Raw genomic sequence first — 18,131 nt, 5'->3', positions numbered from 1 at the left:
AGGAGAAAGGGGCAGAAAGCCTATTCAAAGAAATAATGGCTGAGAACTTCCCAAATCTGGTGAGGGAGATGGATCTTCAGGTGACAGAAGCCAATGGATCTCCAAACTTTATCAATGCAAGAAGACCAACTCCACGCCATATAGTAGTGATGCTAGCAAAAGTCAACGACAAGGAGAAAATGCTAAGGACAGCCAGGCAAAAGAAACTAACCTACAAAGGAACCCCCATGAGGCTATCAGCAGATTTCTCAGCAGAAACTTTACAGGCTAGAAGAGAGTGGAATGATATATTCAAAAATCTGAAGGACAAAAATCTACAGCGAAGAATTCTCTACCCAGTGAAAATATCCTTCAAATACGATGGAGAAATAAAAACTTCCGCAGATAGACAAAAATTAAGGGAGTTCATTGCCGCAAAACCTCCTCTTCAGGAAATCCTCAGGAAAACCCTCATTCCTGAAAAATCCAAAAAAGGAAAGGGGCTAAAGAACCAAGAGCAGAGGAGATAAGTAGAAGGACAACAACAGAGAGTAGCAGCTCTACATCAGAACAGATTAAACCATGGGACAAGAAACAAAGGAAACTGAAGAAAACCGGAAAACAAGACACAAAATGGTAGTCGTAGGCCCCCACATCTCAATAATCACTCTAAATGTAAATGGATTGAACTCCCCAATCAAAAGACACAGAGTGGCAGGACGGATCAAAGAACAAGATCCAACAATATGCTGCCTCCAGGAAACACACCTCAGCCCCAAAGGTAAACACAGACTCAGAGTGAAGGGATGGAGAACAATACTCCAAGCTAATAATGAACAAAAGAAAGCAGGCGTCGCTATACTAATCTCAGACAAGGTAGATTTCAAAGCAAAACAGATAAAGAAAGATAAAGAGGGACAGTATATAATGATAAAAGGGACTCTCCACCAAGAAGACATAACACTTATAAATATATACGCACCCAACACAGGAGCACCAAAATTTGTAAAGCAACTCTTAATAGAACTAAAAGAAGACATCAACAACAATACAATAATAGTAGGGGACGTCAACACACCATTAACACCAATGGACAGAACATCCAGACAGAAAATCAACAAGGAAATTATAGAATTAAATGAAAAATTAGACCAGATGGACTTAATAGATATATATAGAACACTTCATCCAAAAACAGCAGGTTACACATTCTTCTCAAGTGCACATGGAACATTCTCAAGGATTGACCATATTTTGGGAACCAAAGAAAACATCAATAAATACAAGAGAGTTGAAGTAATATCAAGCATCTTTTCTGATCATAATGTTATTAAACTAGAAATCAACTACAAGAAAAAAGCAGAGAAAGGTGCAAAAATGTGGAGACTAAACAACACGCTTTTGAACAAACAATGGAACATTGAAGGAATTAAAGAAGAAATCAAATATTATCTGGAGACAAATGAAAATGAGAACACGACATACCAAATCATCTGGGATGCAGCAAAAGCAGTCCTAAGAGGGAAATTCATCGCAATACAGGCTCACCTCACTAAACAAGAAAAAGCTCACATAAGCAACCTCTAACGACACCTAACAGAACTAGAAAAAGAAGAACAAACAAAGCCCAGAGTCAGTAGAAGGAGGGAAATAATAAAAATAAGAGCAGAAATAAACGATATTGAAACAAAAAAGACAATAGGAAGGATCAATGAAACAAAGAGTTGGTTCTTCAAAAGAATTAAAAAATTGACAAACCCCTAGCCAGACTCACCAAGAAAAGAAGAGAGAAATCGCAAATTAATAAAATTAGGAATGACAGAGGAGAAATCACAACAGATACCAATGAAATACAAGAGATCATAAGAGAATACTATGAAAAACTATATGCCAACAAATTGAACAACCTGGAAGAAATGGACAAATTCCAGACTCCTACAATCTCCCCAAACTGAATCAGGAAGAAATGGAGAATCTGAATAGGCCAATCACAAGTAAGGAAATAGAAATGGTAATCAAAAACCTCCCCAAAAATAAGAGTCCAGGACCAGACGGCTTCTCTGGAGAATTCTACCAAACATTCAAAGAAGACTTAATACCTATTCTCCTCAAAATGTTCCAGAAAATTGAGAAAGATGGAGAACTCCCTAACACATTCTATGAAGCCAACATCACCCTGATCCCCAAACCTGACAAGGACAACACAAAGAAGAAGAACTACAGGCCGATATCACTGATGAACATAGATGCAAAAATCCTCAACAAAATTTTGGCAAACCGATTACAGCAATACATCAAAAAGATTATACACCATGATCAAGTGGGATTTATACCAGGGACACAGGGATGGTTCAACATCCGCAAGTCAATCAACGTGATACACTACATCAACAAAATGAAAAACAAAAACCACATGATCATCTCAATAGATGCAGAGAAAGCATTCGACAAGATCCAACACCCATTTATAATAAAAACCCTCAGTAAAATGGGTATAGAAGGAAAGTACCTCAACATAATAAAGGCCATATATGATAGACCCACAGCCAACATCATACTCAATGGACAAAAACTGAAAGCCATCCCTCTGAGGACAGGAACAAGACAAGGGTGCCCACTTTCACCACTCCTATTCAACATAGCACTGGAGGTGCTGGCCAGAGCAATTCGGCAGGAAAAAGAAATAAAAGGAATCCAAATAGGTAACGAAGAAGTAAAACTCTCATTGTTTGCAGACGACATGATCTTATATATAGAAAACCCCAAAGAATCCACAGAAAAACTATTAGAAATAAACAACAACTACAGCAAAGTAGCAGGGTATAAAATTAACGTGCATAAATCAGTAGCATTTCTATACACTAACAATGAACTAACAGAAAAAGAAGTCAAGAACTCAATCCCATTCACAATCACAACGAAAAGAATAAAATACCTTGGGATAAACTTAACCAAGGAAGTGAAGGATCTATACAATGAAAACTACAAGACTTTCTTGAAAGAAATTGACGATGACATAAAGAGATGGAAAGACATTCCATGCACATGGATTGGAAGAATAAACATAGTTAAAATGTCCATACTACCTAAAGCAATCTACAGATTCAATGCTATCCCAATCAGAATCCCAAGAACATTCTTCAAAGATATCGAACAAACAATCCTAAAATTCATATGGGGCAACAAAAGACCGCGAATTGCTAAAGCAATCCTGAGCAAGAAAAACAAAGCCGGCGGAATCACAATCCCTGATTTCAAAACATACTACAAAGCTACAGTGATCAAAACAGCCTGGTACTGGTACAAAAACAGGTCCACAGATCAATGGAACAGAATTGAAACCCAAGAGATAAAACCACACATCTATGGACAGCTAATCTTCAACAAAGGAGCAGAGGGCCTACAATGGAGAAAAAAAAGTCTCTTCAACAAATGGTGCTGGGAAAACTGGACAGCCACATGCAAAAGATTGAAAATTGACCAGTCTTTTTCACCACACACCAAAATAAACTCAAAATGGATCAAAGACCTAACCATTAGGCCTGAGACAATAAGTCTTTTGGAAGAGAATATAGGCAGTACACTCTTTGACATCAGTTTGAAAAGAATCTTTTCAGACACTGTAACTCCTCAGTTGAGGGAAACATTAGAAAGAATAAACAAATGGGACTTCGTCAGACTAAAGAGCTTCTTCAAGGCAAGGGAAAACAGGATTGAAACAAAAAAAACAGCTCACTAATTGGGAAAAAATATTCACAAACCACTTATCCGACAAAGGGTTAATCTCCATAATATACAAAGAACTCACACGGCTTAACAACAAAAAAACAAACAACCCGATCAAAAAATGGGCAGAGGACATGAACAGACATTTCTCAAAAGAAGATATGAATATGGCCAATAGACACATGAAAAGATGTTCATCATCGCTAATCATCAGGGAAATGCAAATCAAAACTACACTAAGATATCACCTTACACCCGTTAGATTGGCAAAAACATCCAAAACCAAGAGTGACAAATGTTGGAGAGGTTTTGGAGAAAAAGGAACCCTCATACACTGTTGGTGGGAATGCAAACTGGTACAGCCACTATGGAAAACAGTATGGAGATTTCTCAAAAAGTTAAAAATAGAAATACTCTATGACCCAGCCATCCCATTACTGGGTATGTATCCTAAGAACCTGATATCAGAAATCTCAAGAGTCCGTTGCACCCCTATGTTCATCACAGCATTATTTACAATAGCCAAGACGTGGAACCAGCCTACATGCCCAGAAACTGATGATTGGATAAAGAAGATGTGATATATATACACAATGGAATACTACTCAGCCATAAAAAAGACAAGATTGGCCCATTCACAACAACGTGGATGGACCTCGAGGGTATTATGTTAAGCGACATAAGCCAGTCAGAGAAAGACGAACTCTATATGACTCCACTCATAGGTGGAAATTAGTATATAGATAAGGAGATCTGATCGGTGGTTACCAGGGAAAAGGGGGGGTGGGGGGAGGGCACAGAGGGGGAAGTGGTGTACCCACAACATGACTAACAAAAATGTACAACTGAAACCTCACAAGGTTGTAATCTATCATAACATTAATAAAAAAAAAACCCAACAATATGCTGCCTCCAGGAAACATACCTCAGCTCTAAAGACAGACACAGGCTCAGAGTGAAGGGATGGCAGATGATGTGGCAAGCAAATGGCAAGCAAAAGAAAGCAGGAGTAGCCACACTTATATCAGAGGAAGTGGACTCCAAGATAAAAAAAAGAAATGAGAGACAAATAGGGATATTATATAATAATAAAAGGGAAATTCCACCAAGAGGAAATAACCCTTATGAATATGTATACACCTAACACAGGAGCACCAGGTATATAAAGAAACAACTATTAACAGACTTAAATGGAGAAATTAAAAGCAACTTAGTAATAGTAGGGGACCTGAACACCTCACCTACATCAAAGGGTAGATCATCCAGACGATAGGTCAACAAGGAAATGTTGAATTTAAATGAAACACTTGAGAAGATGGACTTAAAAGATATACATAGAACATTCCATCCCAAAATGGCAGAATACACATTCTTCTCAAGTGCACATGGAACATTCTTAAACATAGACCCTATGTTGTAAAACAAGGTGAGACGATAAATTTAAGAAGATTGAAACCATATCAAGCATCTTTTCTGATGACAATGCTATGAAACTAGAAATGAACTACAAGAAAAAAGCTGGGAAAGTGACAAGTATGGAGACTCTATCATAATTCAGAATGACCATTGGATCAATGAAGAAATCAAAGGAGAAATAAAAAAAATACCTGGAGAGAAACAAAAATGAAAGGACATCATACTACCTGTTATGGGATACAATAAAATGGCTCTAAGAGGCAAATGCATAGCAACAGAGGCCCACATCAACAAACAAGAAACATCTCAAATAAGTAATCTTAAACTACACCTATAAGAACTTGAAAAAGAAGGACAAATGAACCCCAAAGTAGGCAAAAAGAGGGAAATGATAAAAATTAGAACAAAAATAAATGAGAGACCAAACAAACATAGAAAGGATCAATGAAACTAACACCTGGTTCTTTGAGAGCATAAGCAGAATTGACAAACCCTTATCCAGACTCATTAAGAGAAAAAGAGAGAAGGCTCAAATAAATAAAATTAGAAATGAAAGAGGAGAAATTAAAATGGATACCACAGAAATACAAAGAATTAGAAGAGAATATTATGAAAAGCAATATGGCAACAAATTGGATAACCTAGAAGAAATGAATAATTTTTAGACTCACACAACCTCCCAAAAGCAAATCAAGAAGAAATAGAAAAGCTGAATAGACCAATCATGTGTATAGAGGTTGAAAGAGTCAGCAAAATCTTCCCAAGAAAACAAAAGTCCAGGGCCTGATGGCTTCTCTGGAGAATTCTACCAAACATTCAAAGAAAATGTAATACCTATCCTTCTCAAGCTACTCCAAAGAATTGAAGAAGAAAGAATGCTTCTTAACTCATTCTGTGGGGTCAACATTGCCCTGATACCATAACCAGACCAGGACAACAAAAAGAAGGAAAATTACAGGTCAATAACATGGATGAACATAGACACAAAAATCTTCAACAAAATATTGGCAAACCAAATACAGCAAACTAAATACAACAAACTAAAATGATCATACAAAATGATCAAGTGGGATTCATGCCAGGGATGCAGTGACAGTTCAATATCTGCAAATCAATCAATGTGATACACCACATTAACAAAATAAGGAATATAAATCACATGATCATCTCAATAAATGCAGAGAAAACATTTGAAAAGGTCCACCTTCTGTTTATGAGAACACTGCGTAAAATATGTAGAGAGGGAAAGTATCTCAACATAATGAAGGCCATATATGACAAACCCAGAGTCAACATCATACTAAATTGTGAAAAACTGAAAGCCATCCCTCTGAGAACAGGAACAATCCAAGGGTGCCCACTCTTGCCACTCCTGTTCAACATACTAATGGAGGATTTGGCCAGAGTAATCAGGTGAGAAAAAGAAATAAAAAGTATCCAAATTGGAAAAGAAGAAGTGAAACTCTCACTGTTTACAAATGACATGATCCTACATATAGAAAACCCTATGAATCACTAGAAAACTTAGAAATAACAACTAGAGCAAAGTTTCACAGTGCAAAATCAACTTACAAATTCAGTTTAATTTCTATAAATAATAAACTAGCATAAAGAGAAGTCCAGAATACAATCTTATTTACAATTGCAACAAAATAGTAAATATCTAGGAATAAATTTAACCAAGGAGGTGAAAGACCTATACACTGAAAACTATAAGATAATTGAAGATACCATAAAAAAATGGAAACATATTACATGCTCATGAATTGGAAAAATAAATGTAGTTAAAATGTCCATATTTCCTAAAGAAATCTGCAGATTCACTGCAATCTCAGACAGAATTTCACATCAAACACCATTGTGTTTCCCCTTTTCTCCACTCACTGTGAGCCCTGGGTGTCTGCCACCAAGCTGTTCCTGTGCCAGGCACCTCAGCTGCCAGGACACAGCTGAGCTCATCTGCACATTTCCTCTTTTGAGCAGAAAGTTGGAAATGACTCTGAGGAGTTTAAACTTACCTCCCTTCATTCAGGATGGAGACAGAGCAGCAAGTATGGCTTCCACGTGGAGCCACTCAGCCTCTCCCCATGCCCTCCTGGGATCTGCCCTCCAGATTGATAGGAGCCCCTCTGAAAGGCAGGAAGGTACCTCAAGGATGCAAACACTCGAGTCAGGCACGATGTGTCCACATGTAGATATGCTTTCCATGGGAAGCAAACAAACCAGACTGCGCATGCTCATTTTAAGGTGGTACGTTTCCCTCATCAGAAATGTACTCCAATTTTTTTTTTGCAATTTTTTATTGTGGTCTAAATAGTTTATAACATTGTGAAATTTCAGTTGCATTTTAATATATGTCAAATAGCATATAAATGTACCCCTGTACCCTTTGTGTTCACCCTCCCCCTCCTTGCCCCTGGTAATGACTAAGTTGTTCTCTTTGTCCATAAATTTGTTTATATTTAACATATGAGTGAAGTCATACAGTGTTTGTATTTCTCTGCCTGGCTCATTTTGCTTAGCTTAATGCCCTCAAGTTTCGTCCATGTGGTTGTGAATGGGACAATTATATCTTTTTAAGGCTGAGTAGTATTCCATTGTATATATATATATATACACCACATCTTCTTTATCCAATCCTCAGTTTTTGGTCACTTGGGTTGCTACCACATCTTGGCTATTATAAATAATGCTGCAATGAACACAGGGGTGCATAAGTCTCTTTGTATGGTTGATTTCAAGTTCTTTGGATAAATACCCAGTTGTGGGATAGCTGGGTCATATGCTATTTCTATTTTTAATTTTTTGAGAAATGTCCATACTGTTTTGCAAAGAGGCTGCATCAGTTTGAATTCCCACCAGCAGTGCATGAGGGTTCCCTTTTCTCTACAACCTCTCCAACATTTGTTATTTTTTGTCTTGGTGATTATAGCCATTCTAATGGGTATAAGATGATATCTAAGTGTAGTTTTGATTTGCATTTCCCTGATGATTACAGACGTTTAGTATCTTTTCATGTACCTATTGGTCATCTGTATATCTTCTTTGGAAAAATGTCTGTTCATATCCTCTGCCCACTTTTTGGTTGGGTTGTTTATTTTTTCCAGTTTGGATGTGTGAGCTCTTTATATATTATGGAGATTAACCCCTTATCAGATACATGATTTGCAAAAATTTTCTTCCAGTTGCTGGGCTGTTTTTCATTTTGATCTTGATTTCATTTGCCTTCCAGAAGCTATATAGTCTGATGAAGTCCCACTTATTTAGTTTCTCTTTTGTTTCCCTTGTCTGAGTGGACATTGCATTTGTAAAGATCCTTTTAAAGCTGATGGCAAAGAGTGCACTGCCTATATTTTCTTCCAGAAGTTTTATGGTTTCCAGTCTCACCTTCAAATCTTTGATCCATTTTGAGTCTATTTTTTTGTATAGAGAAGGACAATGATCTACTTTCATTCTTTTGCGTGCGGCTGTTCAGTTTTCCCAGTACCATTTATTGAAGAGGATTTCCTTTCTCCATTGTAGGTTATTGGCTCCTTTGTCAAAGATTAGTTGTCCATAGATGTGTGGTTGTATTTCTGGGCTTTAAATTCAGTTCCATTGATCTGTGTGTCTGTTCTTGTACCAGCACCATGCTATTTTGATTACTATAGCTTTGTAGAACGTTTTGAAGTCAGGGATTGCAATGCCACCAGCTTCGTTCTTGTTACTCAGGATTGCTTTGGCTATTCAGGGTCTTTTCTTGCTCCAGATGAATTTTAAGATTCTTCGTTATATTTCTGTGAAGAATGTCATTGGGATTTTGATTGGGATTGCATTGAATCTTTAAATTGCTTTAGGTATTATGGTCATTTTAACCATGTTTATTTGTCCAATCCACGTCCAGGGAATATCTTTCCATTTATTTATGTCATTAGTGATTTCTTTCAGTAATGTCTTATAGTTTTCCTTATATATATAGATTTTCCTTATAGAATAGGTCTTTCACCTTCTTGGTTAAATTTATTCCTAGATATTTTATTATTTTTGTTGCACTTGTAAAAGGGGTTGTATTCTTGAGTTCTTGTTCTTTTAGTTCATTATTAGTGTATAGAAATGACACCGACTTTCCCTGCCAAATTGCTCTGGCCAAAATCTCAAGCACTATGTTGAATAAGAGTGGTGAGAGTTGGCATCCTGTCTTGTTCCTGTTCTCCATGGGATGACTTTCAGTTTTTCCCCACTGAATATGATGTTGGCAGTAGTTTTGTCATGTATGGCCTTTATTATGTTGAGGTATTTTCCTCCTAGACCCATTTTATTGAGCTTTTTTTTTTATCATGAATGGATGTTGGATATTGTCAAATGCTTTCTCTGCATCTATGGAGATGATCATGTGGTTTTTGTTCCTCCTTTGGTTAATATGGCATATCACATTGACTAATTTGCAGATGTTGAACCATCCCTGTGTTCCTGGTATGAACCCCCCTTGATCATGGTGTATGATGTTTTTAATGTATTGCTGTATTTGGTTTGCCAATGTTTTGTTGAGGATTTTTGCATCTATGTTCATTAGCAATATTGGCCTGTAATTTTCCTTCTTTGTGTTGCCCATGTCTGGTTTTGGGATCAGTGTGGTGCTGGCCTCATAGAATGTGTTAGAAATATTTCCATCTTCATGAATTTTTTGGAAAAGTTTGAGAAGAATAGGTAATAAATTGTCTTTGAATATTTGGTAGAATTCTCCCATGAAGCTCTCTGGTCCTGGACTTATACTTTTGGGGAGGTTTTTGATTACTGTTTCAATCTCTTTACTTGTGATTGGGCTATTCAGATTCTCTATTTCTTCTTGATTCAGTTTTGGGAGATTGTAAGAGTCTAAGAATTTATCCAAGAAATGCACTCCAATCTTGAAGAAAAAGGGTTCTATTTAAGTCAAACAACCTAAACCACTAGCAATTTGACATATTATATGATTTTGCTCATTATTACTGACTCAGGCACATGAAGCAAAACTTACTAATACCTACAAACACATGCAGCCTCAGCAATGCCAAGAATGTCCAAAAAGGACGCCTGAGGGGTGGCCAGCTGGACAGTCTCAGGAAGAAAAGTGCCATCCAGCGGGTGTCTCTGGTGGCCTTGGGTGTCTCAGCCAGGCTACCCTGTCCAACGTAGGGCTCTGGCTGCAAACGGGGTCATCACATCATAGCCACTCTGACATCTCCTGAAAAACCCAACTGCAAACTTGGGCTTCATTATAAACTGCGATAGTTATAATTCATCCAGGAAAGGAGGAACAGACTCACCTAGACTAGAGCACAGGCCACCGGGGGCAGGTGGTGGTCTTCCTGATCTTTCCCCTACTAATCCTTCAGCAGGTGGTCCTGAGGTGCTGCTAGGCAGGGGCTGCTCTGGGAGCTGGGTCATAAGGGTGGGAATCACAGGCCTCACCTTGTGGAGGGTTGAGGCCTCTCTCCTCCTCTGTCCCAGACCCAGCACTGCTGTTTTGTCTTTGTATAATCAATCAAAAGCTGGATATCAGTAATAAATTATTGTCTACCCAGATTTAGTAAGAATAATGCCAATTGGAGCACCAGAAATGCACAGTAAAACTTAAGTGCTCTCCATGATTCTTATTCCCCTCCAGGTAAATCTAACCCTCTTCCCACTGCTCCACTCCTGTGCATCTCATTGTACATCTGAGGTGCTGGATATTTATGGTATCACCAGGTATGGGATTCACTCTAATTCTCCAAAGCCACAAATTGTCAAATTAGCTTAAATTAGCATCAAGTCCTCATCTGAAAACCCCATGCACGCCCCTCTGTGGGGTAGAATCCTGTATCTCACCCCACCCCCATGAGTTCACTCAGATGACTTAGACCCCCTGCTGCTGCAGCTGGTCCTAGGATGCAGTCTACTTGCTTTTTGGTCCCTAAGCCCTTCCTCCCCTTGGTTGCTCTTTTGTGAATACCTTCCTTAGGACACTCCTGATGCCAATCCCAGCCCCGGGCCTTTGCATGCTGGTTCCTAAGGGTGCTTCTTCATGTAGACCTGGGACCCAGGGAGGGATACACAGATTTCAGGTGGGGATGGCTGGCACACATGTTCCCCACAGGAAAAGCTTACAAAGAAGGGAGGAAGGGGTATTTGGCTACAGTCACTTTTGTGGCATCTCGGGACGTCTTTCACTGTCAGGATCTGGCCACAACCTTGGAATCTGTACCGCACACCACATTAGGGTACACCTCCAGAGGAAAAGCTGATTTCTGGTGACTGTAGGCAGGCTGGACAGAAGGAAGGGAAGGTCCATGGGAAGGCCAGACCCAAGCTTGGCTGAGAGGCAGGAAGCCCTACACAGGCTGTAACCAGGTCGGAAAGACAGGCTTGGCTTGTCAGGAGGGAGGGAGGCTGGGGAGGAGAGCTGCACCCAACCATGGGCCCTCCCCACACACACAGCTTCACAGAAAATGTGCGGACTGCATATACGATGGTGATTCCATAGATTAGTACCATGTAGCCTGGGTGTGTAGGAGCCTATGCCATCTAGGTTTGCGTGATGTTCTCACAATGACAGAATCACCTAATGATGCATTTCTCAGAATGTGTCCCCGTTGCTAATTGACATGTGACTGAACATAAATGGAGGATGATGGTGGATTCACTTACTAGTGTCCCTTCTCCCAGAGGTCAGAACTCACACCAGGCCTGGGACCAATGTTCCAAATTCACATAATGGGAAACCAGGGTGAGGCTCTTGGTCATACATAACTTTCGACAGAAGGAAAATATCTAATGAATCGTAACCACTTGAAATTGCAGTCAAGCATGTGCCTTAGTGTCGACGGTGATGGTCCATTAACACACTCTAGTCTGGCTGCTGTTGTTTGCTTGTTTAGTGCAGTACAAAAAACCCCAGCTTATCAACAAGCTTTCTAATTTGTTTGAAAGCATAATAACCAGTTTGCCTCACAGTGCAGAATGAGTACGGTTCTCAAAATATCACCAACTCCAGCTCAGAATCAACCCTGCACTCTTTATTTGACTAACCCAATGCTTAATTTAATTTAAAATTACACTGGACCACAGCTACTAACATTGCCTCTAACTTCCTAGAGATACAATTTCACCTCTGATGCCTCAGATTAGGTTTCTAATTTTAAAAAAACAATAATAATTAAATGCAAAATTAATGGGAGGTATACTTTTTCTAAGATTATTTTTCAGTTCTCTTTGAAAAATTGTGCTTTATCAAGCTGTTAGAACAAACACAGATTTAACGCTGCAGGAGACTAACAGCTCTTTTGTTCCTCTTCTTGACGCTTCTTCCTTCCAGCAGTGCTCCCCTTCCCTCTCGGGGGACAGCAGAGGTAGAGACATAGATCTGGTTGTGGTTTTTAAAGCTGGGAGGAAGCCCATCCTGACTCTACCTCATACAGATGGGGGAGTGGCATCTACTGGCCCATCTGTCCCCATCCCATTGAAACAGCATGACTACCCCAAAGCAAGGGCAGATGAAGAAGACAGTCTTGGCCATGGCCTGGCGCTGCTCTCATGGGCAAGACAGTGCCCTCCTCCAGCTGTGCCCCCTCGGAACACTGCATGACACAATGCCAACGCCAAGGCTGACAGGGGCAGAAGGCCAGGGGACACTAGCTTCACTCCAACCTGCTGCTCCTGAGCTTCCATCAGGTCCATGTGCCCAGTGATGCAATCAAGAGGACCATCCACTGGCTAGTCTTCAGAGCAAGAGCAAACATAGGCCTCAGTGCAGGTCAGTAGATGACACCCAGGGAAAACGGGCCAAGAGTCAGGAAACAGGCATGTGCCTCCCTACACACTCATGGCTCCTCCATGAACTCGGTCCTCTGGAAATGATGAAGCCAAAAGGGAGACTATTTTGAAGACACTCTGCTTCAAGCCCCTTTCCACACTCACTGCATATGACCCAAAGAAAGGTAATCTCCACTTGTGCAGCTTCTCTCCCCTCTGACAGCAAGTGTGCACACGTTTGTTTAGGAATCCTGTGGGAAATTCAACTGGAAAATAGGAACGTAAGGGAGCCGGTCACCCCACAACGCCTCACTTTCAACTGAGTGAGGAGATTTCCATGGACTTGAATGTTTCACTGACTCATCAAAATGACCTGTTCTTAGCTAACACTGGAGAAAACCTCTTCCCACACATACCCACATTTGAAGTGAAATGTCCATTGCCCTGCAGTAAATAAAAATGGTAACCTAAGACATCTGTATATGTTGCATGATGTTTTCATTGTGGTTGTTCTGTGATTAGAAAAAAGAGGTAGAAATGTTAGGATAAGAAAAACATGGGTAAATTGGGGGCCGCTGTAAACAAGGTGCATTTTCATCCAGTTCTAGGGCCTCAGGGCTTCCTGGATCAGTGCCCCCTTGATGGGCAGCCCATGCAGACAGGGTGGGCCCAGGGGCATCCATGTGGTGGAATCCCATCCAGGTGATGTCTGAAGGCAAGTTCAGGGTCTAAACATCACGTCGTGAAGATGCTTGTCCAAGTTTTGGAACTCATCATTACCAGCTTGGCTATCAGAAAGTATATACACGGCAAATAGAAAGAAAAATGTTTTTAATGGATTCTTGTTCAAACTCAACTATTGTGACCAACATGAGCAGGTAATCATACAGAAGCACAGTCTGAAGTTGCCACATAAAATAAAAACATGATTAAGCTCCAGACCATTTGTCATAATAAGCCTGATGAGCTTAAAAGGATAGGTTGTTTTTGAGGGTGGAAAATACAAAGTCGTGTTTAAGGATTTTTTTATTTTAATCCAAAGTTTTCAAATAGAAAAATGACAATTCTTACAAAGAACCAGCATTAAAGAATAATCAAAAACATCTTTCATTTAAGAAGTTTATTAAAAACATGCCATATTCATCATTTCTCAATAAAAATACAGAAAGCCTCCATTGAATAGTTACTGAGTCCTGGCACATACATATGTTTTATATTTAATTTTCACAACCCAATCTAGGCATATTTTCATTGTATATATATGGAAACTGCAACCTAAATGTTTAAGCAGCTGGTCACATTGGCAGTGTCAGAAGTGGTCACTCACGGCTGCCCAACACCCTCTGTCCAATCGTGGAATGCGTGCCCTCAGCAGCCATAGTGTGCCCCATGATTTACCTTCCCCTCCAGTCTCACACCACCCTTCACTTCAAAGCACGGAACAAAAGCTTGAGTTGTTTTCTTCAGCAAATTTGGAAAACTAGACCCTAAGTTTGCTCTAGAAGCAAACTCATGATAATCAGGATTTGTGTCTCACACCATGAGTCTCTCATGGGATAAGTCCTTCATGGGCCCCACTGGGAAGGGGCCATGCTCAGCCTCATGCTCTGTAGTCTTGGGATTCCATACAACTTTTTAAACAGGAACCCTGCCTTACTGCATTGTCACTGCCACTGGGGATGGGCTGGCCACAGGTCAGACTTGTCCTTCATCCAGGAACAGGCTGGTGGACAGCTCTGGACCCACAGGGTCTGTGTTCAGTGGGGCAGGCCCGGGTTATGAGATGAGCAGTAGCACATCCTGCCCCAGGTTATCTCCTTGACTGTGAGGAGGGGTCTGAAGAGTTTCTAGAACCAAATGCTTCCAAATGTCTTATTTCCTTCCTCTCAGGGCACAATCCCTGTCAAGTAAAGTAGCTGCTTTAGACATCTGAGTATGTTAAAAAGCAAATACACGCATTAGACAAATGAAGACACAGATCTGATGACTCAGTGTGATTGGAATACTGAGTAATTTTTTCACAGTTTAATAAATTGTTCTCCCAACATGGGAACTAAGTAAATCATCATGATACTGAGTCTGGGACTGAGAAAGTGAAAGACTCATCAATTTTAAGGAAAGGCAAAATAGATAGAATAAAATTCTATAGTGCTAGGTGTGCATTTCATTTTCTCAGGTATAAAAGTTGCCCAGATGTAAGAGAAGGATGAATGGCTTCAGGTAATTATAATAGAGAATCCTAAATGACTTTTAGACCCCTAGTCTAAGAATAAGTCTGCCCCAAAATGTATGTGTTATGCGGATGGCAGCAAGGACACAGCAAAGTGTCACTGGCAACAGAAAAGGTTAAAGGAGACTTCTGTCTGTTGCCTTCTCCCTAAAGCTGGCCCTGAGACAAGGCTTGGGTACAGGAGGTGACACCAGGAAACATGCCAGGGTTGGAAGTGACACTGGGACAGGAGTGGTGTGGGAATACGGGACGGGTAGTGAACTAGTTACCCTGTGGATGATAAGGGATGGACACCCCCAGGAACCCTCTGAAAGACGTGTGAATACATCCCAGTCACTCTACAGGGACCACAAATCTGGCTTTTATCCTCCAGCTCCTGCTCCTGGTTGTTGTGAACCCTTGGCCAGCACAGCAAGGTGCCCTTGGTCAGGGAAATGGATGCTGCTGGTCATGCAGACTAGTCCCATGTGCCTCTCAGTGGGCAGAAGATGGGGCATGTGAGTGTGAATTTTAGGTTCCAAGTCTGTCCTCACAGCATCTGAGGAGGCTGGGGCTCTGTGGCCAGGAGCTCTGGGGACACAGAAGGGGGTGGCTCATCCCCACAGGGCTGGAGCAGCACCCTCTGGGGTTATACTCCCTTACATGTTTCTCTCTTTACTCAGTTTCCAAGAATTAGATTGAATTCAACTCTTCCCCTTATTCTTTCATGGAAGAGAGTAGGGAGGAGAGAAGCTGCCTGGTCAGACACTTCCAGCATAGGATGTGGTGCTGCTGCTTCGGAGCATCTGGCTTGGTTTCACCTGATCTTTGCAGCAGCCATCTCGGTGGGAAGCCTGGGGAAGTAGATGATCCCCGTTCCACAGTGCAGAGAACATCAGGCTCCTCTTTGCCGAAATCTCCAGACTGGCCATGGACTTTCCTGCTGAGGCCTCGTGGGATGCCTCCATCCACACCTCCCACCTCCTCCTCCATACGGTGGCCGGCCTACCTCACAACCCCCAGGGTGTGCCCCTTGCTTGTGTCCTCATTGACACTGGAAATCCATGACTCTGTCACCACTTTGTTTTGCTGCAAATGGACCCTGAGCTGGGCTAAAGGGAGGCCTCCCCACCAACAGGAACAAATGAGGCACCAGGACGTAAACTTCCACAGAGGACAATCTGTCCTTCCTCCCATAGTTTCCTGTGCAGACATCCTGTGAACTCACCCAGGTGTGCAACCACTCTTCCAGGATGAGACCTGTGTCCTTGGCCGCCATCATCTGCTGAAATCTGCCGACGATGCCCCAGTCTCCCACTCACAGACATGGGCTAGCTGGCAGCACGATTAACCCACCCCCAGGTGGGAGTTGGGGACCCTGGGGAGCTCAGAGCCCTGCTGTGACACAGGTGCCATTCCCAACTGCAGTCCAGCTCCCAGGACCTGGAACCTCCTCCACACTGCCAGCCAGTGTCTGCTCTGCTGCATGGAGAGTCAGTTACTCCAGGAAACTTCTGGGCCCTCGGTGTGCTGAGCAGGACCAGACAATGTCAGTAAGGTCAAGGGGATGTAGACAGTACCCCGCAGCCACCTGACCCCCATCCCCAGCAGAACTTTCTGGGCACACAGCAACCACCTCTTTCTCCACACCCCTCCCTTCTTGTTGCCCCTGCCCACCCAGCTCTCTTCTTGGGGGGAGATTGAAGAGACAGACTCAGGGCTGCTTAGACTCAATGCACATTCTAACATGACAGCCAGTGCTTTCTATGTCACTGATGGGTTCAGCAACTAGAAACTTATCTGAGGATTCTATCCCCCCCGGATATTTTTTCTTGTTGCCTACAGAATACAATGGCTTCATTCAAGTTTGTAATCCAGAGCTGTGGCATCAATAACCAAGCCCTCAGCCCTCCTGCTGTGTTCTCTTTCACCACTCTTTGCAGAAAATACTTATTTATTCTTTTGGATCCTGCACTCCCACCACACACACACTGCCTTTACCTTTGGGAATTGTAGAAAGAGCTCGTAAAAAGCAAGGTCCATTAGGAAGAACAAAGGGATTCTGCAAGTTTTGCATTTATTAATGAGAAACATTCTTGGATTGAATAGGCTTTTGCTTGATTCCAGGGAATAGAATGAGTCTGATGAATTGATTCTTTCTTCTAGTGACATCTTTTTTCTTTGCTAAACTACAACAGCATGAAAGGCACAACAGGGTTTAACACTCTGCCAGTCCAAGGCCTCATCCCATGTTTCCAAGAAGGAAAGAGGGAAGCAATGGGGGTAAAGACATGATCCTGCCAGGAAGCATCTACAGGGACCTGTGGGAGCTGGGGGTGGAGGGGAAGAAATGGGCTCTGCGTGGGGGGGGGTGTTCCCAGAGCAGACTGTGGTGACAGGTGAACTGAGGAAGGGGCAGCGACGCTAGGAGCACAGAGGCCACAGAGGTGAGTGTCTCAGAGAGTGGAGGGCTGAGGTAGAGGCCTTCAAAGATCAGCTGGGAGAGGGTCTTGAGGGGCTTTGAGGCCTTGCTCAGAATTTGGGTGGCACATGGGGAATACTATAGGCTGCATGACGGTCCCTAAGGTCTGGGCAGAGATCTGTGCTGGAGGAGCGCAGAGTGGCTGAGAGACCCCAGTGGGAATGTTGCCCCTCTAGGATCAGTCCTCAAGCCCCAAGGTGAAATGAGAAAGTGATGATCAAAAGTCCAGCTTCTGAGGCTGGCCCGGTGGTGCAGCAGTTAAGTGCATATGTTCTGCTTCGGCAACCTGGGGTTCACTGGTTGGGATCCCAAGTGCGGACATGGCACTGCTTGGCAAGTCATGCTGTGGTAGGCATCCCACATATAAAGTAGAGGAAGATGGACACAGATGTTAGCTCAGGGCCAGTCTTCCTCAACAAAAATAGGAAGATTGGTAGCAGTTATCTCAGGGCTAATCTTCCTCAAAAAAAAATAAAAAAAGAAAGTCCAGCTTCTGGAGGCTGGCCATGTGGCCTATTGGTTAACTTTAGCACCATCTGCTTCAGTGACCATGGTTCACAGTTTCAG

At 41.8% G+C, this 18,131-nt stretch overlaps 1 pseudogene; it reads right to left on the bottom strand.

Moving 5' to 3' along the window:
- Positions 1–16,361, bottom strand: part of LOC123281841 (olfactory receptor 2L5-like) — a 32,076-nt pseudogene extending 15,715 nt beyond the window's left edge.
- Positions 16,362–18,131: the final 1,770 nt, after the last annotated feature.

This window comes from Equus asinus, chromosome 3, assembly GCF_041296235.1.
Source record: "Equus asinus isolate D_3611 breed Donkey chromosome 3, EquAss-T2T_v2, whole genome shotgun sequence".
NCBI lineage: Eukaryota > Metazoa > Chordata > Mammalia > Perissodactyla > Equidae > Equus > Equus asinus.
This window is presented reverse-complemented; position numbering and strand designations above follow the sequence as displayed.